This window comes from Sinohyriopsis cumingii, chromosome 4 (assembly GCF_028554795.1).
Source record: "Sinohyriopsis cumingii isolate HCF-2022 chromosome 4, ASM2855479v2, whole genome shotgun sequence".
NCBI classification, from domain to species: domain Eukaryota; kingdom Metazoa; phylum Mollusca; class Bivalvia; order Unionida; family Unionidae; genus Sinohyriopsis; species Sinohyriopsis cumingii.
Window position 1 is genome coordinate 140783473 of NC_142964.1, and position 25136 is coordinate 140808608.

The 25136-nt window shown below is 38.3% G+C and overlaps 1 long non-coding RNA gene across 1 annotated transcript; it reads left to right on the plus strand.

Annotated features, from left to right (window-relative positions):
• Window positions 1–224: 224 nt before the first annotated feature.
• Window positions 225–24927, plus strand: LOC149802210 (uncharacterized). The gene is made up of 3 exons (XR_016420508.1): window positions 225–315; window positions 6205–6322; window positions 24632–24927. It is a non-coding gene; the product is annotated as an uncharacterized LOC149802210 (long non-coding RNA).
• Window positions 24928–25136: the final 209 nt, after the last annotated feature.

Consider the following 25136-nt stretch of genomic DNA (forward strand, 5'->3'; position numbering starts at 1 on the left):
AATAGGCTTGCTATTTCATTTTAAGTTTTCGTAATTTTAAAAACATGACACGTGTAGATAGAATAAATCCGGGATCCCTTTCTATTAATAAATACGTAGTACAAAATTATAGGATGTGATTAACATGCGCATTACTCATTTCCTTTAAAATTTGGAGAAGGCAAACACTTTCTGATACAAGTCCGGTTATGATCACTTATCTATTGTATTTTTACTTTTCACATAATGAAGTTGTGACATTTACAATTACAACTTTCAGTTATCGATTCGTGCCGACGAAAGGATTGTACACATCTGGAAGGAGAACAAAAGATGGTACTTTTTCTTAAGTTAAGAGATATCAATAGTTCGTGCTAAGTTTACGATTTCTTTATTTTTCTCTTCATCATTGTAAGATTTTTTAGATTGATGTGATAAATGTTTATGGAAATGCAAATTATTGTTAACATAAATAGAAAAAAAGACAAAAACGAAAACAAATGCAAGATAACAATAATATACTAAATGTTCGAGAAACGCGTATTAGTGATATCGGAGAAACTAGTATTAGTGATATCGGAGATACTAATATTAGTGATATCGGAGAAACTAGTATTAGTGATATCGGAGAAACTAATAGTAGTGATATCTGAAACTAGTTGTAGCGGTGTGTGGGTGGTGTTGATTGGCGGATTGTACCTTCTTACCAGGTGTCCGCTTTATTCGGTTCTCGTTATCTAGATAATCACCCTCGGTGTTATTGCCCGGATCGAGTAAATATTAATATAAAGCGTGAAACTTATAGGTTGAATAAATAGAGATCTGAATAGATATATAGAACAGAATGACACGAACCCCTTTACATGAATAAACAAACAAAAATTTAATCAATGACATAAACAACTGTGATGATACATTACATTAGGAAGATCTGTTTTAAATGATAAAATTGGTTCATCATATAATCGAGTGAACAATCGAAGTCATTGCCTTGTACAACTTCATAACCTGCTTATTCCAGTCAACTCCATCTTCACTGTGGTTGTTCCACTAGGTTCTTTCTCTTTTTTCCTTCTCCATCATCTCTACTGTCTCGCCTCTTTTCGACCCTCAAACTTTTCGTGGGTAGGTGGATACGTAAGAACGTAGATACGTAGATACTTGGATCAGTAAGTACGTGGATACGTCAGTAGATACTTCAGTGGATACGTCAGTGGAGCTATTTTCCCTTTCAAAATAAACAGAGAGCAACCTAAATCTTCTGTCAGTTATTCTACTGGGAATAGATCATTACTCCCCTCTCGTTATGTCAGATATCGTTCAATCGGAATTCAAACAGATACCAAAGGCTATCTGTTCAAGCTAAACATGAACATGGCAGACCATAAACAAACCTAGTTTCACAAGATTAATGTACTTCCTAATAGCTCTTTCATCACTGATTCCCATTAATATTACACGAGACATAACGGTTCCGTTCTCATCTCAACTACACAATGAATGAATGAAATTCATTACATGCATTAACTACGTTATTTTCAGCGAATACACACACTCAAGTCTTTATCATGCGTGAAATCATCTAAGATCGGTTAATTCAAACAGTTTCTCGTAACTCATATAAACTAAAGTAATGCATGAAATTTTTAGATTTCTATAACTATCAAGAAGACAAATTCAAACAATTCGTCAGACTTACATAAAGAAGATCATTGTACTAATTCAGATAGATGAACTCAAACACAGTTATACTCATATCAAGAGAATTAATCTACGGATTTAAGCAAATAAATTGATGCAAATATAAGCAAATAAATGCAAGCAAATCATTATATTGGTATCAACGAATTACATGAGATTGATGCAAATACCTTGTGCTTTCAAGCTTTGTTCGCTTCTACCGCCGAATCATGTCCGTCAACTTTCCTCACATCCGGTCCCTTTGACAAATGTTTTACGAGAGAACTTCTTCCAAATTCAATCTCGAAGTCTCCTATATTTTCACTCTTGCAGGAAAAATGCAGACTAATTAGATTTTTCGATGGGGGCAATTTAAACCCAGGAAATGTCGTGTGGGAACCATGCTCCTTATTTAGCGTAACCAATCAGGATTAAATATATATACCGCCTTTTATAACAAGACGCCAAAATTGCAGTCAGCCTGACTTCTAGATTTCCAAACCTGATTCTGGTCAATTTCAAATCTGACATTTCCGATATAAAATCGAAGTTACCCTTCCCATTTATAGTCTGTTTGAATGCTAAATAAACGAAGGCTTAATTAAGAATCACTTCCTCTCCCGACACAGACATTAGAAAGCATTGCAGAATAGCGATTTAACAAGCACCTGTCCCCATACATCTAAATAATTGTACTCTGGCACAAGCTGATGTGCTCTTCATAGATCGACAGAAATTTGCATCCTTACACCAGTATTAGTGATATCGGAGAATAATAGTAGTGATATCGGAAAAACTAGGATTCGTGATATTAGGGAAACTAGTATTAGAGATAATGGGGAAACTATTTTAGTGATATTGGAGTAACTAGTGTTATTTATATCGGTTAAACTAGTATTAGTGATATCAGATAAACTAGTATTAGTGATATCAGAGAAACTATAGTATTAATGTTATCAGGAACAAGTATTATTGATATAGAGGAACTATTATTAGTGTTTTGGGGGAAACTAATGATATACCACCAGATGTATACATTATTTTCCATTAAAAGGAAACGAAGCTTGCAATGTTAACTTTTAATAAAAAGTTTATACAACGAGTGTTATATCATTGATACACCGTACATACTATACATATATTGTATTTATATCACATGCAAATACATGTATTTGTCCTTTGAACGGAGCTAAGATTCAGGCAGCTGTGTATTGACTGAATGAATGAACTCACATCCCCGCGTGTGTCCGCTACAAAATGAAGTTCTATGCCTTCTGTGGCTATTCACAATCACCTTTGCATACTAATAAGTTGATTGTTTTCTTTTTCTAGTTTCTATTTTTCTTCACATTGATTAAATCAATATAATACATACTTATGATTTAAACATGAAAGATGGTTTTAATGAAGAGAGTAGAGCACTAGAAACACTTGGTTATCTACGCCATTCAAATGAACGCTAAGCCATTCACGCACCGGCTCATGGACATTCATGTGGAATAGAAACTAAGCCAAATGACGAACCAACAAGAGGTAATTAAAATATTGTAATATATTTACAGTTGATCTAAGTCATTATTCTGCTTTAATAACAGTACCACCGATCATAAACTCTCTCTCTCTCTCTCTCCCTCTCTCTCTCTCTCTCTCTCTCGTGTCTTCATATTTGGACATCACGTTTGTAACCTACAGCATGTATGACTCTCAACTGATTATCTTTCCTTGTAGGGAGACGATTCCATTTCGCTACAGTCTCTGGTAATATCAATGATTTCTGCTAACGTTTAAACCCAAATAGTCACTTCATAAATGCTATGTTAACTTCTGAAATTGTCCAGTTAGTTAGGGGTCATCCATTTAGCATGAGCTTGACCCCCCTCCTGTACACATGAGTACGTTTTTTTACACCTCTCTCACCTGCGTACATACGCTTGACGCACCCCCCACCCCAATTCTTTTAAACGGCCTATATTTAATCCACGCAGAAACGATCAAGGATTAATAATATTAACCTGTTTAATAAAACAGACAGTCCACCGACGTTGAATATCTGGCTGAATAAAATAATTGTAACTGTAAAAGTTTGTCTAGTGTCCGCTAAAATTCAAACGTTGACTGAAACCAGTCGAACAGGTTACGTATTAGACAGGTGCTTGTTATTGTGGAGGTTTCCCCCTCCCGTTTCCTATGCGTACGTACATTATCAGTAGATCCTCCCCCATACGCATGCATATGCATTTGGCTAAGCCCCCTCCCCTCCATGCGTACGTACTAAATGGACGGCCTCCCATTGTAACTTTTATTACACGTAATTCTGCGTATATAATTTTTTCCCCATTGTTTTCTTGTATTCATTCACATTTGACAAAGTCACTGCAAGTAACGTTTGGTATGCTTTGTGTTGAAAATAACTGTTTATCCACAGAATTGAAACATATATCATGTTCAGCCTTCACTTTTCCCTAGCCCTACATGAATAAATTGCGAAAAGACTGCAAAGGGTGTATTTTCAACGATTCGTCTGCTTTACCCAATTATTTTTTTTTTTTTAAATCTGGGTAAATGTTACAAATGGGGTAAGTCCTCCCTACACGTGGCTTCCCTAGCGATTTGGAATTCAGGCAAACACAAATCTGATAGCGCATATGTATTATGTAAATGCAATTTTTATGTGAACAAAAACATGCAATGGACAAGGAAAAAGTTACAAATAGTCTGTTTGACAGACATTCCAATACTGCACAACATAACAATTCAAAGTTGCACGTGTTTACGCCACTTAAAAAGAGTAGGCTTTGACAGAGTGTACGAATGCTCGTAATGTAGCTCTGTTGTTCGTGACAGCGGTACATTCTGTTAATGAATACTTCGACTTGCCCATGATAATAAACAGGGTGCCATTAAACCTTTCTAGATCAATATTAGCCTTCTTCCCGGCCCCTATGTAGCTACCGCTCATATTATAATTAAATGTATAAGTACGACAGGGTACCAGAATATATATATATATATATATATATATATATATATATATATATATATATATATATATATATATATATATATATATATATATATATATATATATATATATATATATATATATAACTTTCCATACAAATCATATGGCGAACAACAATCCTTTCAAGTGCACTGGATCCAGCAAGGGCTCACGTATGTTAGGGATTGATTAAGATAAATACAATAAACTGACAACGAACAGTGCGAAACTAGTATCTAGCTAGCCTGAGCGCTTTCGACTCTTTAATGAGTCTTTTTCAAAGGCAAATACAAAACATAGACAAGACAAACAAATAAAACAGAAAACAGGTTATGTTTGCGAAACTTTACATCGCTGTTTCTACAGGATTTGAACCTTTAACTTTATTATGTGTCAACTAGTTTATTTCAGCTTGTTGCTGATACTGTAAAATATTTTGTATTGACCTAGAAATTGATGAACCATAACGACATCTGTTAATTATAATAATAAATTATGTAAATTTATGTAAGTGCACATTATATCCCGGATATTTCATTGTTATAGTAGTCATAGGCTACTAAGCAAATTTAGTGAATTATTTAAAAGAAAATGTGTCAGCTGCAAAAGATAATTTTATTTTGTGCATAGCTGTCTTTTTCTAGTCTTCTTGGTTTAAATGTTCTAAGGCGGCGTATCCAGTAAAATTCCTTTTCTTTCCTGGGTTGGGGACTCCAGCTGGGATTGTGAGCAATTGCAATAAGTGTTATATCACTGAAAGTGTGTCCAGGGGAGGAGAAGTGTTCTGCGACAGGGCTTTTGTACAGCTTCTTTGTCATCCAGTCAGATCTATGAAGGTTGATCTTTTTGTGTAGCTTTTCAGTTTCTCTGACATACTGAAGGCTACAGATCTTACATGTGATGAGATAAATGACATCTCTGTTTTGAACGTTTTGTATGGACCATGTATGTTTAATTTTTCTCTAGTCACTGTGCTAGAACATGTCCTGGTCTCTGTCATATGTTGACAGGTTTTGCACCTTTATCGCCACAGGGGCCAGATTGACTAGGGTGGTCTTGATTAGTGATTGGCGTTAGGTTCGCCCTGACTAGGATGTCCTTGAGGTGTTTTGGTCTCCGGTAGGCGACTACAGGTTTGTTAGGGAGGATTAACTTTAGTGCGTCCGACGATTGCACGATGGGCCAGTGTTTCCCGATGATTTTACCTACTTTGAGGTTGTCTGGACGCTAGGTCGGGATAAATGGTATTATCTCAGCCTTTTCCTTGTTTCCATATTTTCTGCGCATAATTAAATTTACATAAAATAACAGAAAAAATAAAATGAAACGATTATCAATATACAAGTTGGATTAGAATCGCAAAAAACTCTTCTTGATTAAATAAAATGCATTAAAACATTCTTTTTCATTTACAGTAGTTCTGTCATATTTTAAATGTGAAAACAAAAATTGTTGAAGATGTGCTAAAATTGTACTATTTAACGCAGTCCATATAGTCATAATATCATCTAAGGAATTTGTCCAGCCTTTTTATCTCCTTACAGTTTCTTGATATGATTCTGGTACGGATCTTCCTCTACTAAACATACATTCAGTGAGTTGGAAGCAGAAGTCACTGCTCCCGTCAAGTCAGCGTCAGTATTTTTCACATTTTGTCCGTTGGTAAGTAATAACGTCTTTCTGCTATCAGATTTGCTTAATTACAACCTATATATATATATATATATATATATATATATATATATTACAATAGTCTATGTATAATTATCCTTAAGTACTGCATTAGCTTCTTTCAGTTTTTGCAATTGCCTGTGTAGTTTCATTTTTTCATCACGTCAGTCAGACCATGTTACTAAATCTTGTTGTTAATGAGGCGTGAGCTCTAAACAAGCCAAAGGCTGTTGCTCAGCTTTCCTTGTATCTTGACCTGAATCTTTTTGGTATTTTCATGATGAGGTTAGCAGATAAATATAGTTTACAGTAAGGACTATGATTGTAATTTTGTGTTGAAACTTTGCGATTTGTGACGATGAAGATTTCTTGAACAAAACCGAGTATCGAGACAATTTGTTTAAAAAAATCGAACTCGTATTGTGGCACTAACATATTGCATAAATTAATGGCTACCAGCCAAAGTTAGGTCCTTCGGTTTATCTTTGATGCAGTTGACCATACTAGCTTTCATACACAAAGACTTAAGATGTGAAGTTAGTCTGAGCTGCTACAACCCTTTGGAGATGTTATGATAGCAATGCATCTAGGGCATTTTCTGTGAACTATCATTGGATGGGTCGCAACAGCATTCATTGTGAATTTCATTCATGTAAACGAAAACATCAAGCGACTGCATCACGTGATGACATTACATCACAATGTTAATGCAAGCAAAAGTGTTAATCCATTTACGAAAAAGATTCACAAGCTACCTTCTGTTAATAATATATTTTCTTAGCTTGAATATGACTAATTGACACGTTATTTACAGTACCTTAAAAAAATTGAACGAATGCGTAACTACGTTATAACTCAATACTTTTGTGCTGTTGGTGTTTTGTGTGTAAGTGAATCCATTTTGTACATTAAATGATTTCCAGTTTGTCAGAAAATGCCAAGGTGTCTCTTACTGGAACAGCTGTCTACTTGGCATGGATGACCATGCCCACTTCGGCTTTCATAGCTTTGCGGTCGGGTGGCGAGTGGTGGAGTGAAATGAAAACGAGTCAATCAGTAATGAAAACAATGCATGATAGTGCACTGGCGTCGAGTAAATGGAGTATCACCTCTGTTGTTTCGGGGCAAAGATTTCAAAGACGGAAAATACGGTCACGTATATCAACACGATGAACATTTCGATGCCATTTCCAGTATCACCGGATTCCTGGGATACAGCTATTACTATGAAAAATGTGACTATGGCTACAACAATCGTGAGCAACACAAGCCTTGCTCTGGATATTTGGCCTCTTAACCCTGTCGGGACGAAGGACAATAACGAGTGCATTGCCCTGCTTGACAGCGACCTTTTGTCGATCCAACCTGTTACCAACTACATATGAAGACGCAAGGTTCACAGACGAAAAGTGGTTGTCAACTCCTGAGATTGTTCCCTACTTGTGGACAAGGCATAGGTACCAATAATGCCAAGGCTCATGTATGCCCAGAAAAGAAACGATGTCACATTTTTCACCAGATCGTGAACTTGGAACACGATTGCGACATTAAAAAAATATTCCAAACCTGAGGAGGAAGATGAAAGGGAATTTAATAGTTTTGATTTCGAATGCATACAAAAGACCAGCATTCACATTCCTAATTTTAGCATGGCTCACCGAGCGTGCAAGAATTGCATCCAAAACCCTATCTTAAGTCATTGCCCTCAATGCAGCAAGATTCCTGGAGGACGTGAAAAAATCTTTCGGTGACCTAACACGCTAGCCGATTTTGCCCGATAGATCTTAGACCCTATCGACGAGACGTTCAGCCAAGAGGACATCAAACGTTACGGAGATTGTCATCGCCATGTCACGGTGATGGCTCATGATTTCTCGGGATATGATGGACAAGTTTCTTCTCAGGTACTATACAGAACAAAGTACATAACTTCCCAAAGTGACTTTGAATGGAGCCAAAATCATTTCCATGCAAGTGGGGCAAGTGCAATTTAAAGATTTGATGAGTTACATGGCATTGCCTTTGAGCCGAATGCCTAAAATGTTTGGAATGACAGAAATAATCAAAGGCTATTTCGCGCACTTTTTCAATACCGAAGGCAATCTACACGCCGTTCTAACTCATTTGTCTGATGCTCACTACTACGACCCCGACAACCCGACAACGTGCGAACCGAACAACGAGAAGCTTTCTACGCTTGGTACCAGTATTGTCGATCCGACGTAGACATTTGAAAGAAGCCTGCACCATTGCCAAAGCGTGTTCCTTAGTATACCGCCAACGATTCATGCCCGAAGACACCCTGGCTATTATCAGACCTCAAGCGACTAACTTTGTCAAACGTCGATACTCGGTCAAAACCTTACGCTGGCTACATTACTTGTGCGACAAGGAAGACAAATGCATTCAACATGCCCGCAACGGTGGAGGCAAAAAGACCATCGGACGGTATTCGGTGGATGGCTAGGACTTAGAAAAGCCCAAGATTTTGTACGAGTTTAACGGATGATTATTTCACGGATGTCCCATCTGCTACCCTCAACTTGACACTAAAAATCTGTTTTTACAACGGACCATAGAAGACTTGTACGATGCCACTTGTCAGCGACGCTTGAAGTCAGAACAGCAAGGATACCAAGTGATGGAAATGTGGGAACACGAGTACGATTATCGTTTGAAAGCCCATCCCCAGTTTAAACGCATCGTGGAAAGTTACAAGCTGGTGGACCCTCTGAACCCGCGAAATAGTTTGTACGGAGGACGGACGAATGCCACACGTTTGCTGTACCACACCGACGAGGAGAAAGGAGAAGAAATCAAATACTTGGACGTGTGTTCGCTGTATCCTTACGTGTCTAGATATTGTCACCTTCCTGTAGGGCTTCTGCAATCGCTGAACAACATTCGACAATACGAAGGATTGATTACATATATAGTCTTGCCTCCCACGGAGTCGTACCATCCCGTTTTACCTCACCATTACCAAGGAAAACTGATGTTTCCCTTGTGGTATACTTGTGCCGAAATGTGCAACCAATACCGACCTTGTCAGGACACCGAAATAAAGCGCGCCTTGACGAGAACATGGGTCAGCGTAGAATTGTTCAAAGCTCTCGACCTGGGATACCAACTGTTAGAAACGTACGAAATTTACCACTTTCCCAAGACACACCAAAAGGTCAACGAGACCCAGCAATGCATTTTCGCAGATTACGTGGATGCCTCTTTGAAATTGAAACAAGAATACAGCGGCTCTCCTTCCTAGTGCCACACTCCTGAAGACCAAAATAAATTCAAAGAGAAATATTGGAAGCAGGAAGGCATCACTTTAGACCACGTGAAAAAAAGAAAACGAAGGAAAGCGAACGTTTGCCAAAGCGATGTTAAATTGTTTGTGTGGCACAATAGCACAGCGACCGTGTTAACCCAAGACTGAGCATTTCTCCAAACCTACCCGCTACTCCCAGATGATTCACGACAAAACTGAAACCCGTGGACGTCCTTCGTGAGGACTTGATCTTAGTCAATAACGAAGAAGAACTGGACTTTGAAGAAGCTGACAATTTGGAAAGTCATCATTGCGGCTTACGTGACAGCCCAGAATAGCTTAAAATTGTACGAAGTTTTAGAACTTTTAGGAGATCGCGTCCTGTACTTTGACACGGACAGTTGCATCTACGTCGATCGCCTGGGTCAACGCCACCCTGACATCGAAGGAGACCGTTTAGGAGTCAAGACGGATGAGTACCCTACAACAAGATTCTAAGTTTTGCTCGTGGCTGTCCTAGGAATACCGAGACAAACAAGGAGAAGTGCACACTTAATCTAAAGTGAACGGATTAACTCTCAATTATCGCACCAGTCGAGTTGTGAACTTTGACGTGCTGAAAGAAGCCTCGCAGTCTGGACAAGACGAAAACTTTCAAGTGGCCACCTAGGAACCCCACACTATTGTACGTTTAGCCACACACCAAATCGTCAGTCGACATTTTGAAAAAGTGTATCAGATCATGAACCAGAAGCGAGTATGGCTTCCCAACCACTTCACTTTACCGTACGGACACGCCGATATTGGTCAGCATATAAAGGGCAAAAACGTCCAAGATCGAAAGCTCATTGCAACTAACAACGTCAATCGAGAAAGATGAATACTTTCAAACTAACATCATTCATGCTCTGGGAGCCTCAGGTGGAGTGCATTGCTGTGTCTTCCGATTGCAAGGATGCCGTACGCTGCGATCTCAGCGATATAGTACCACATCATGTGAACTTTGCTATGACTTCTACAACTACTACTATACCTACCAAGGAAAGTGATGCTGTGCGTATCAAACCAGCCCGATGCGAACGCGATGCCATTCGTTACAGAACACCTTATCACTTTACTGGTTTTCATTGTTAATATCATCCTCGTCATGAAACCATGCAGCTACCACCCTACGGATGTCATCCAACCCTAAGTAAACTACTGCGGATTTCATGGTACCCTCATCGAAATGAACCTGTGAAAGACAAATATTCGTTTCAATGTGCATTTGCATGAATACTGCGACTTTGAAAGGCGATTTCAAACGTTCCAAGGAACATGGACTAAATATCTGGGAGGACCCACTCCCGAAGATTATCCAAAGCAGGATTTATCTACTTGGGTCAAGGGGATAAAGTCAAGTGCTTCAGTTGCGGTGTGTCACTTCACAAGTGGGAGCAGAAAGATTCGGCTTACCTGGAACATGCTCGATGGTCTCGTCATTGTCACTACCTACCTTTAGTAGGACGATCTCAGTATTCTCTGGATGGATATTTTACAGGAGAACTTTTATGGTTTGCCTGTAGAGTTGAGAGACCGCATTTACCGAGAGTTAGTCATAATACAAGTGAAACGCAAACTCAAAATCATTTCTCCATTTTTAAACTAAGCTCTTTTACAAAGTAAACAAAGACTCATTATGGGATGACACTAAGAGACTATAAGAATATTATACACTGTACATAGGACACCTTTGTTACCAGAAACATGTTGTACAGCGACTTGTTTATATTCCACTTTGATCGTTTTGATGTGTATGTTAACGCTGTACTTAACCATTTGGCTTTTATGTATTGTTGTGTTTGGTGTTGTTCCATTTTAAACATGTGTTGAAATAAACGTGTCCTGAAAAAGTATAATAACTCATGTCTTGTTTGTCTTTGTGTCAAAAGTGATATTCCCTGCATTATGGCTACTCTGCTGTCTCTGCTCCCTCTTCCTCCACGTTCAAAGTCATCCACGAACACTTAGATCGTGCTAGTTGGGAGTCCTTGTCTCTCTGATATCCCTTTAACATGTTAATTGCCGGACCTAGCGGTTCAGGCAAAAACGAATTCATCACATGTTTGATTGAACATAAACATCATTTGATCGATCGTCCACCTTAGCGGATCGTGTGGTGTTACAAAGAGTGGCAATTGCCGTACAGTCTCTTGTGAGGAAGTCAAGGTGATGGAAGCATTCCTGGCGAAGACAACGGGATCGTGTCTGACCCCAGTCAAACCCATCTGGTCATTTTCGACGACATGTTAGGAGAAGAAGAAATTAAACTGGTTTACGCGCAAAGGGCATCATCGTAATGCCAGTGTCATTTACATCACCCAAAATGTGTTACAGGAATCTAAAGCCCATTGCACCATCATTATCAATATTCATCAAGTGGTCTTGTTTAAAAACCCTAGAGATAAATCGCAAGTGCAAGTCTTAGCCAAACAGTTAGGAACGCCTTGTCTGACTCATGCGTACGACGATGCCACTCAAACCCTACACGCATATTTGCTAGTGGATTTAAAAACCTCTCCCCCCGATTACTTGCGATTTCGTACCCATTTGTTTAACAATTGATGCCAAGATGGAGGGCCTGTCGTGTACACATGCCCTTCGTCGACTTAACAACAACAAAACATTTATAAAAACCTCGACCACTTTGGGTCTCTCTTACACAGTGTCAACATGACGTCTGAAAGAAGTCTTACGATGGTTTAAAGTGACAGCACATCAATTACTGCAAGACATCATTCACATTCCAAATCAAACCAAACGCTTTTTTGAGAGAAACAAAGTAGCCTTGATGCAAATGGCCGATCCTCGCATCGACACTCAAACCAGAAAGCAAATGATTTTGAAACCTGGAGTTAGCGGTTCTCTACGAGATGTCATTATTCGTTTCCTCTTAAAATGGGATACAAATGTCCCCAAAGTCCTCCCCAAAATAAAAGCCATTTCCAAGAAAGCCAAACAGACCCAGAAGAAGAAAAAGAGCAGTGGTCCCAAGACCAGGTCACAGCAACATAAAAAGAAAATCCTACAGAAAAAGAAAAAGTCCCCAGAAAAGACCCCAGAAAACAGCTTTGTTACAGCAAGAGGCCACGACCAACAGCGATGGTGACCGAGTCTTTAATAGCCTCAGGTTCTTCCACTTTTTCGTTGCTAGTGATGCCAGCCAAGCCCAATTTGACTTCCGTTCTTCCTTATTTGATGCAACAATGGAAACCCAGGAACTCCTCATCCAGCGGTGAATACCTCCTCATCTTTAGCTACAGTTTGAGAGAAGTCATTATAGATTATTAGAAATTATGGGAGACTCTTATCCCTCTTTGAATGGTGGAGAACCTATGGAAACACAATGGGAGTATACCGAGGTAGCAGAACCCCAAGGCAAGGAAGAAGAGGATGTGGTGATGAGGTCCAGGTCGTCAGAACAAACATTTAGTCTCGAGCTCGCAATACACGCGGCAGAAAATTACGGAAGCGATCAAGAAAGATTGCTGTGGATGTCAAAACGATCATCCCAGTCAAATTCAACACGATAAATTCCTGATGATGAGTCAAGAACAAAAATTGGGCGAGTATCTAGAGGACGCTTGTGGTCTCATCTGGGAAGAAGCCGTGTTGCATCTTTGGTATAAAGACTTGCGTGATCATTTCTCCCCTCCATTGATGGCTCTAGAGATCCATCGTATCGAAGCTGTCTTGGCTCAGAGTGCGGAGACGAAGGGAAGAAACGGTTACATGTCTGCAATTTGCAAGCATAAAGTCAGGATTGAAATGATGACTTATCATTACCTGTGATAATAAAATACAACACAAAAAATGGATACATGAGAACTTTATTACCTCTGAACCACAGTTTGTACACTGCTTCTTGGAATTCAGCAGTATGTGCTAAAGATGAACTGCATCATCGCAAACCTCAAGACCATCAAGCTTATGTAATCAACACGGACGACAGTCATCTCCCAGGAACCCACTGTGTAGCTGTCTACTTCCCTAAAGAGGGTTGTGTGGAGTATTTTGATTAGTACTGATTACCATCTTTGGAAGACGACATTATCGACTTTATGAGAAGAAATGCCAAGATGATACAATTCAATAATGTGAAATTACAAGGCACAGATTCCATGGTGTGTGGACAATATTGTGTATATTTTCTTAATCAACGCAGTCTTGGATATTCTTTAGAACATTTAGTCACTCTTCTAGAAACGATGACAAAGTAGATCGATGGTTTTGTGACCATTATGGTTATCTGTTGTCTTTAGCTAGAAAACGTAGTGTACATCAATAACTCAATTACCGCCATCAGTAGAAATCTCACTTCACTTCACAACGTTGTCAACCTTGCAAATAATATGTTTCTTTTATTTGAAACATTGTTCGTTTGTTTCTTTGAAAAAATGTTTTATTATTAATTATTGGTTGTTAGTTGTTTGAATAAGAAATCTTCTGTTTTGAACAAATATATTTGTCGTTTGTTTTCAATATTTTCATTATACATGCTCTTTGACCTCTCTCTATCCCTCACCCTAAAATCAAACTATCATAGCGTTACGACTTAACCAAATAATGGTAGGGATGTTTTCTATCGCGTCCGCGCTTGAACAATATAAAACCAATCAGTCTGACCATCCATTGTTGACTCGTTCACCTATGAAGATGCCTTCTAATTTAGCTAAACTGAACGAAGCCTACGTGCATTTGCATGGTGTCAGGCAAAGTCTGATACCCAAATCTAAAGAGATAGAGAATGTCAGGATGCTGAAAGTGGCCAAAGACCTGATAAAAAGGTCTTCAGAGAGGAAATCAAGAAGGAAAAAGAAAAATGGACGGAGGAGTACATAAGAGAGATCATAAGCAGCAACAGCAGGAACCAGACAGAGGTTTTGTCGACTGCCGTGTGGACGCGAAAGAGTTCTCCTTCTCTTTCCTGTGGGAAAGCCTGTCGCCAGATGGGGACGCAATCTTAGACCATAAAAGATTGTCATAATCTCCGTCCACCAAAAACAGCCCCTTTCAGGGCTACCCAGATCTCTAGAAAAGAGACTTTTCAAATTGCCGATTGGTATGAATGTGGAGTAGTGGAGTTATACAATCTCACTCTTTTACTGATATATATGTGTGTGTATGAGTTTGTATGCTTTCGCGTACATTTGTGTGGGTAGTAAAGTGTATGTTTGTATGCGTGTGCGTACGTTTGTGTGGAGAGTAGATATTGGGTTTTTTGATAGTTGATATTGGGGTATTTTTGATAGTAGATATTGTGTTTTTTACCCTTCCCTTCTGTGTGGATAGTAAGGCGTATGTTTGTATGCGTGCGCGTACATTTGTATAGATAGTATATTTGGGATTTGTATAAAAATAGAAGAAAACCAAGATTTGTTTTCTTGCCTAATTTTTTAGTCGGTTGTATAGTTGTTTGTGTGTTAGATTGATGTTCATCAATCTACATCTATGTGTAATATATGTCTCTACTGTATTAGTCTTTACCTAACGTATTCAGGTCAGCCACTTTCAACATTGTTGCCAGTGTTCCACTCAATTGAGGTCAGCCACTTGCAACATTGTTGCCAGTGTCCACTACTGTAACGTCAATTCCTATTGAGTCTAAACAGTCCCATGTACAATTCCAGTTTGAGGCTATAATACCTGGACCCTTTCTAACACAGAAGTCTACCTGAGGCTATAAATCTAATAATTGATAATTATAATTTTTATTAGCTATATATTGAAGGTCATTTTGTATTATTTGCCACCAAGTTTAGCTTGTCTGTGAAAATTAATTGATTTTCAAGTGAACCTCCACACTGAGTTTCTGAATCACTTTTATATTTGGAATGTTAAACATTTTTTTAAGACTCATTTAGGATTAAGTTCACTTGTTACTACCATGTCCTTCAAGTTACATGGCTTTGATATTTCAAGTAGCAAACACTTGTATTTGGAGAGTCGCTTGCGAATTCTCCAAAACGTGTATCGCTTCGATGGCCTAGTGGTTAGAGCGTCCGCCTCGGATGTGGGAGGTCGTGGGTTCGATCCCCGGCCGATTCATAACAAAGTCTTATAAAAATGGTGCTAACAGCTGCCTAGCTTGGCGGTCAGCATTAAGAAATTAGTGTTAGGACTGGTCGGTCTGGTGTCAGAATAATGTGACTGGTTGGCACATCATGCTACATGTCTGCGGCATGATGTCCCAGTGCTAGACATCACTATAAACTGTCATATTGCAGACATCGTAGCGATTTGACTGAAAAATTCTTAAAGCTACGTTAAAAATCCAACTGACAAACTCACACTCCAAAACAAGTTGGCTGCTGCTTGGCAGGACATCAGTATATGAAAAGTTACATCGCGTTAAGACACTTGAAGTAAGAGGCTTGACCGGAGCCACATCACAGCGGCCAAACCTGCCAGTCAGGGCAGAACATGAGTCAGCACCCTTCTGTCACGCTAATCACTTAGTCGTCGTAGCTTTGAAGACTACACTTTGATGATCTTTGACAAGAGGTTTTCGAAAATCGATCAGCTTCATCAATATACAGCAAAAACGTAATATTTTCCATCCGGAATTCTCAGTCCTTATATTAATAATGTGTGTAGATTCCTCATCTTCTGACGGCATTGAACCCTGTAGCCATTAGCGCCAAAACTTCATCAGGAATACCAGGACGATGTAACTCAACTAAACCCTATGTTTATTAGTGCCAAAACTTCATCAACAACACCAGGACGATCCTAGCTAGAGAAATGTTCGATTGAAATTCCATATGTTTTTGGTTTTAAATGTCTGCCTCTGAAAGGGTTTTGCCAGACATGGTACAGAAATGTGTTAATCCTTGGTTCTGGAGACAGAAAGAGAGAGAGAGAGACTTATTTCCTCCATTGTACGATGAGTACAATCAGCCATACAAATACATAAAGAGTAAACAGCCAAAAACTTAGCAATAATATCAAATATCAAACACAAATACCACATTTAACAAAGTTGATTAATGCAAAAAATACCTCCAGCATGGAAATAAGCGTTAGGTAAATATGCATAGTCTCTTCATTATTTTGCACCTTGATGGTTTAAAATGAACTAATTTATAAGATAAATGTATACAAACTGATCTAATGACACTTAAAGCATAACAGGAGTTTCAAAACACATTACATATCAGCACCGTGATGAGTGAACCGTTTCTTAAATACCTTTTCGGAAAAGGAGACGACCTTGAATATATGATCAATTCTATAATTTCATTTGAATTACATTTTCTCACCAGCATATAAATGTCTGAAATAAACCCAGTTTGCATTATCGCGTCTCTTGGGTTTTATTAGTTGAATAGGTGATGAAAAAATACGTGCTTTGGAATCTAGGCCTAAGTCAGTCTTTACAGTTGCTCCAAGAAATTATTAAGGCCTCCGGCCATCTACACAGCTGCTACAGGAAAAAAGAATTTATTAAGACCTCCGGTCGTCTACACATTTGCTACAGGAAAAAGAATTTATGCCTATCTATGAAGGTTTCAGTGGTTAAAGAACCAAATAAATTCGATGCAATGTTAGTTCTTTGATATCTTGATATTCCTTGCATGTCATCAATGCAAAATCGACGAATCACTCTCTCTCTCTTTCTCTCTCAATATATATACATATCATACATGGCGCTTGATAATCCAATAGTTTCATAAAAGATGCTCGCCGTGAAAACATTACTCATTAATTTCATTATCAATAAAGATGAAGAGCGAGCTTGCTTATCCTTAACCTCTTTTACCCTAGTATCTATTTTGTTGCACATAGATGCATTAACGCCTAAATGTCTACATGATACAATTTCTTCAACATCATCATAGCTTCTTCTTTGGTAGTGGGACAACCTTGGATTAAAAACATTAATGTTACATTTTTAGAAGTGTATCCAAATACTCACTTTATTGCGTACTCAAAAAGTATCTTGAGTAAGTGATCCACGCCTACCTTTGAAAGACTCAGAATAAGCTTCTCCTCTGTTACATTATGACAAACGCAACACAATGTTAAAGTTACATGTCGTTAAAACATCGAGCAGATCAGTGATAATTATAGTGTAGAGCCTTTCAACAATCGAAATCGGTTAGAAATTGTTATTGGAAGGTTACCTTGCTGTTCATGTTTGTGTATAAATTGACAGTACAAACAATATTCTATTATGTATATTTGATTTAATTTATATTTGATTTAATTTAATTGTCTGTTTGTAAGTTTTAAATTATTTTAAATGTTAAAGTAATGTGATTTTGCTTACTGGAATTTGATATTTTCCAGAAATTAGTTTGACCTGACTGTTTTGTCGTCAACACCTAAAAATATAACCTTGTATCTGAATGCTGACCTAGTACCTGGCCTTGATTAAAAATTATTAACAGTTCGAGTAAACAACTTTTTTAAATAAAAATTCTTAATGTGTGATTGATAATAGTGAAATCGAGGCTGAGTGGGACTACATCACTTTGAACGTCCATAGCTTCTACGATATTCTAGATATACTGGTTTTACCGGAGGGTTGACCCTCATCCAGACGTCTGTTCTGCGCAGTATTCGGTTTTATACCGATGTGGAGAGAGAATTTAGTCGGTTGGGTGTTTAAACACTTGATATCAAGATTTTTTTTTTGTTATGACCAGTTTGGAGTTACATTTTAATTTTTATTCACATTATTTGGATTCTAAAAGATTAATTCGTTTTCCTGGAAATATTTTAGAACTCATACAGAATTCTAGGACAAAGACATTTCTTTAAATTTTATTCGGATATCAAACATCGGAATATTATTGTCTGTGGAACAACAAAGAAATGGAGTCACAACAGCACTGTACCAGCTATAGTATACGTCATCGCCTTCTATTTTGGATTTTCATCAGGGCTTGAACTCAAATTCAGTGGTTCATTTTGTTATTAGGACTTCTAATTTAATAATTTTTTGATTATTCTTGGATTAACTTTGGATTTGTTCTTAAAACCCTAAGTTCTTTTCCTCATTTTTTGTATTGTTTTTTCCAGGTAAATAAATTACTTGTTGTCTTTACAGTTTCTTGTTACTGTTTATCAGAGCCTAAACAAGTAACAATTCTGTGACTGATACCGAGATGAAATAATTTATGAAATTAGCCACCATGACATACACTGTCAGAGGCTTTCTCAGTATAACAAACTACCCCAAAACTTGCATTCTATTTACTTTGGCTTTCAATGGCATAACCAGTTCGTTCATTGAAAATATATATTGCACCCCAGCCACAAAACCCATGTTCTTTAATTGAAAACTTACTAGTTTTTAAATCAGCATACAGTCTTTCTAAGGACATCTTTTCAGATAACTGGAAGAAGCATTACATCCCTATAATTGTTTATCACTGTTTTGTTCATTGATGAGAACTTCTTTTGATTTGTCGGGAATGTGCCCGAATAACACTGAGTTGTACAGAGTAACCAAAATGAAAAATCCTGATTGTGGTACCACCATCCTGTTTATAACGTATGTTGTCAAATCTGCTGGCCTTTCCAGATAGAACACTGGAAAGCACAGACTCATAAGCTACAAGTGTAATGGGATCAACTCCCCATTTTCAGTGATTTCTTTCGGTTCAAACATAGTTTTAAAAGAGGGAGGAGAAACATTAATAGATTCATTAACTTTTTCATGAAGCATCTTTTATCCACTATCTACATTTGGTAAGAGAAGTCTGGTTGGATAACAAATCAAAGAAATATTTTTGTCAATTATATATTACTTAATTTTATGTTTAAAATCCTTATTTTCTTTACTGGTGTAACGGGTTCATTTTATTGTGAAAATGTTTAAGACTATTCATGAAGTAAGATTTCGAATTATTTCTGGAAAAAGCTAGTTAGCAAAGATACCCGACATATACAATTTTTTGTTTTAAGATAAAGACAAGTGGAATTTTACAGTCAATTGTAAAGATAAAAGTTCTATGAAAATGATAAACAAGCAAATGTTTAAAAGTCCTAGAAATACAAAGAAATAGAACACGGAGCAAGAAAATGCCACGTTACATTCCTTACACTCGTTAAATTTGCATCAATATGCTTCTGTAACTGAGGGTGAGACAAAAAATGTGGGCCAGAATTGGACTCAGAACATGTGTATTCGTTAATTTTTTTTAATGTGAATTTTATTTTTGTTGGTTTTAAGGAGAATATTTCTCCTACCCTACAGATGCCAAAGTTATAACCTTGTGTCATTTGTCACCTTTGAAATTTATTTCTGAAAAGGGTACGGGTGACAAGTAGATGGTAACTTCACTTGTCTGATATCTTTCCGTCCAGGCAAATGCCACTACAAAATATTACACTTCAATTGTTACATGTCAATGTAAGTTGAACTTTTCAATTGTTGATACGTTTATGCTGTGTAATATATTCGATAGCCATGATGAAATTTCGAATTTGGACACGAAAGAGTGTTTTTCTTCTCACAATGATTAACGTTATTTAACTTGAGTACACTTTTGTAAAGCATCATTTGGCCGTGTACACTTCCCCAAACAGCCAGCTGTCCACTTGAGAAATAATCGCAATCGGAAGGTAGCAAGTATTGTCCTGGGGACAATAACGACAATCGGAAGGTAGCAAGTATTGTTCTGGCGACAATAATGACAATCGGAAGGTAGCAAGTATTGTCCTGGCGACAATAATGACAATCGGAAGGTAGCAAGTATTGTCCTGGCGACAATAATAAAAATCGGAAGGTAGCAAGTATTGTCCTGGCGACAATAATGACAATCGGAAGGTGGCAAGTATTGTCCTGGCGACAATAATGACAATCGGAAGGTAGCAAGTATTGTCCTGGCGACAATAATGACAATCGGAAGGTAGCAAGTATTGTCCTGGCGACAATAATGACAATCGGAAGGTAGCAAGTATTGTCCTGGCGACAATAATGACCATCGGAAGGTAGCAAGTATTGTCCTGGCGACAATAATGACAATCGGAAGGTGGCAAGTATTGTCCTGGCGACAATAATGACAATCGGAAGGTAGCAAGTATTGTCCTGGCGACAATAATGACAATCGGAAGGTAGCAAGTATTGTCCTGGCGACAATAATGACAATCGGAAGGTAGCAAGTATTGTCCTGGCGACAATAATGACAATCGGAAGGTGGCAAGTATTGTCCTGGCGACAATAATAACAATCGGAAGCTGAAGAGAGCTGTCTTAATGATAATAATCGCAGTCGGAAGGTAACGACTAATAATCGTGCAAGAGGTTAAAGTTTGCATGCATATGTAATAAGGACACATGGTTCAGTAATTGTTCTCTTTCTTCATTGGCGTCAGAGCAATATACTGCATCAATCTACATAGCTGAGTTTGCTACTACTACTACTACTATTACTACTACTACTAATAATAATAATAATAATAAGTAATGATAATAAAACATATTCAAATATTGCGCGAAAATTCGGTTTTCTGACTAAAAACAATATTATCTTATTTTCAAATTCCTAAGCATCATCACACATACAATTTTGAAATAAATGACAAATTTTGAAAAAATAGTGGAACGATTCCAAAACAGACAAACATTATAAATATGCACACAACAAGAGCAAACTTTTCTAATTCGAGCGTGCCATGCTTTATACAGGATGTAATGATCCAACCCTTTTTATTTGTATACTCGATTAAACACCGAATCAGATTTTACTGACTCAACCAATACCATATAAAGCTAAATACAACCATCGATGCTGATAATAGTTGACTTAAAAGTCAACGTGGTGAGTAGGGGAATCAGCTTAAAAGAGTTTGAAGCTCCTTGTCTCTCGATACGAATGCGGATAACCTAGCGGTGAGGTAGAAGATAACAAATTGAAACGGTCCATAGACTGTGAAACCAAATATTTTTCTAAGTGCATATATAAGTCGTCAGGAGAATTTACAAGATTTTGTACTCTTTCATGTTTTCAATCTTCTTGACACTTGTTTTCTTACAAGGCGCACACTATGCGTACAGGTAGTGAAAATCAATTCATCTCCTTGATGGTCGAGGGCATGATCACCTGAAAACCTTTGCAGATGTAAGTTTGAACTGTAAGTTCATCTTAGAAAACTGCGCATTGCTGACCATCGTATTGACATATATAGCATCAAATTAACGCATTGCCTCTCTAATTAGGAAACCATCTTTAACTTCACAATGTTTGAACTCTTCTGCTTTGTCTGTTTGCATCAGCAGTAATTTACATTTCGCGAATATATTTGACCTAGAGAGGTACACACATATGGGGTCAGTGTCATTCAATGAATTTGTGCACTAATACGTCAGATACGTCAATAGAAATAAACGATCTAGAACAAATTGCTTCTTCTTATCGATACAGAATATTTAATATTGATATATTCCTTAAGTAAAAGAGAGAGAGAGAGAGAGAGAGAGAGAGAGTGTGTGTGTGTGTGTGAGAGAGAGAGAGAGAGAGAGAGAGAGAGAGCGCACTGAACTATTCAAAGGCACATAAATCAGATCAATAGGACTATGTATTTGTTTATCGTATGCAGTGCATGCCCAGCCAGCATCATCCACAGCAAGGTGGAGGGCATGCAGTCCACCGGGGAATCTTGTCAGTGGACAGTTGTTCATAGTGTGTGACATGGTCAGAAGACCACCACAGCTACACGAAGAGTCAGTTGCCTAGCCTCATCGGACAAGGCCGGCTGCACAAAGACCCTGACCTGTCCGGAAACCGTCCAGCTCGGTCCACAGATGTTGTTGAAGGTTGAATCCAGGAGGGCAGACAGATGGCTCAGCTACGAAGGAATGGCTTACAACATCTGTTGAAGACCATACATCACTCAATGCCGAAATAGCTGTCACATCCTCTGGCAAAGGACCTTACCTGATTGGTTGTCTCGAAGCCAAGCCGACTGCTGGACGTGAGGTGATGTCCATGTACAGTGGAAATGTACCACTGGCATAAACTTTAGCCACCAGTTTTATGGTTGCCTCCTGGAGACTGAGATGTAGAGGAGAAATGTTGCTGAGTACCGGCAGCCATGTTAAAAGAGTAGAATGTAGTGTTTCAGAGATTATGTGCGTTGTTGTGTTGAGTTGGACGTCATTTAGATTGCTCTGGGGCGATTGAGCAAAGGCAGGAGCGTAATAGGACCAGTGCTGATGTGTTTAGTGTCTGAGCACTAGCGCCCCAGGTTGAGGCAGACAGTTTGCGGAGTAGGTTATTTCGAGTGCTAGGTTTTGCTGTAGCGTTCTTCAGGTGGTTATAGAAAGTCAGTGATCTGTCCAGAGAAACACCAATATATGTTGATGTCGGGTCGTGTTTTATGTGCTGCCCACTGAGGAGGATGCGAAGCTCACGGTTTGCATTTAATACACTGGAGACTGTCTTTGCTTTGTTTGACTGTAGACACCATTTCTTGAAGTCCTTAATTTCCTCCAGGTCTTTGTTCAGTACATGCTCAAGCTCAGTAAACGAGCGGCTTTGGATCCCGAGAGCAATATCGTCTGAATACATAAACTTGCGCGACTGTGTGTCAGGCAAGTTATTGATATAAACATTGAACAGACTCTGCGAAAGAACAGATCCCTGTGGGAGTCCATTAGTCTGACGTCTCCACGAGCTGCAGCTCTCTCAGATGTGTACTCTAAAGCGCCTGTCGCAAAGGCGATAGTTCAACTATCTGGCGCGGCAATACTATAGAAATTTTCAACAGCCCTGCATCCCAGACCGTGTTATATGCCACTGTTAGATCAAGGAAAACAAATTTAGTTTTAAGGTTCCTATGATAATCGTTTTCAACAAACGTAATTAGGGCAATGACTTGATCGCAAGTGATGCGGCCATGCCTGAAGCCTGTCTGCATAATAGTCATGATGTTCTCCAAGTCCGGACCCATTCTTTGGAGAATCAGGCGCTCCAGTACAGACATAAAGTAAGGAGATTGGCCGATAGTTCGCTGCATTATGGGGATCTTTGCCAGGATTTGGGATCGCAATAATCTTTGCCTGGTGCAACAAAGTCGGCATGTACTTTTCCTTAACAACCCGGGTGTAGAAAGTGGTGAGACATACCTTTGCCTTCGTGCCAAGATGCTTCAGGAGCTCAGGCAGGATATTGTGTTGTTGTAAATGCCTCTGGAGTATTTTGATCTAGTTCATCTGACTTCCGACAGCAGTATTTCGCCACTAATCTCGCACTTAATGTCGGTGCAATATTTCTAGGGTTGCTTTTGCCACTTGTAGTAAGGGGCTAACAACAGCATTTGGTTTGACAACAGGGTGAACATGAACTGGTGGTTGCTGAGCTGTGCCAAGTCTATGAATCAACCTTCAGCATTTTCGGCTGGACCACGTAAAGTTGAGTGACCCTGTAGTTTCCTCAGTCAATAAGTCTGATAGTGTATCATACGGAAGCCCGTTAGGCCAGGTGCACACAAATTGTTTTTGCGTTTTTATGAGAAACCATTGCATTTTAATGAGATAACACTGCGTTATTTAACAGTGTTGCAATATTACGAAATAGTATTGCCATATTTTGAGATAACATTGCGTTATTACGAGACAGAATGGTGACTCATTTCCAATAAAGAGAATTCACGTATAAGCTGAACATGACGGATATATATAGAGCACGCCATACTTGTTTCCCTCGGTCATACCTAGAAAATCATCGATATACCCACCATGCAACAATATATACACGTTCTTAGCATGCTATGGTAAAACTAAGTAAAAGGACTGTCACGAAGTTGTACATATAATTCAGCAATTTCAGCAAGAAACATAGACAAGAAGAATACAGTCTTGTCACAGACAGCTAATACAGGAACTGCATGCAGTTTTAGTCAATGCTTCTCATTAAAATAATTATACTGTTTAATTTATTTATTTATTCTTCTACGATATAGCATTTCATTACTATACTGGAAATGATAAAGACGTTAGATGGAAGATGATTTCACAAGACTGTATTGACTATTTCACAGGCTGAACCAGGTAGTGCCTCTGAGATGTGGAAGACGCATGCGTATCCAAAGTAATCGGAATATAGGACTGCCTTGCAACAAGCCCTTACTGTTGTCAACATTGCTCCACCTGTATGGATTCAAGAATTTAATCTGCCATATAGACAAATTAGATACCGAAGTCTGTGATGAAGAATGCCAAGCAAAGAATGACTTGCCATGTGATGAGAATCTACATATATTGTGCTTGATTCTGAAGGACGAGAATGGTTGGACCATCCGGTAGAACCTTATGAATACGTAAATGTGTAACAAGGACTGACAGCATGCATACAAACACTCTATAAGAACCGCAACATCATAGATCAGATAAACTGTCTGAGACCTTCAATTATTAACGTTTGCTTTATTAAAAACTTTATTAAATATTTATATCGTTTCCTTCCACCGCATTTATTATCGTATATATATATATATATATATATATATATATATATATATATATATATATATATATATATATATA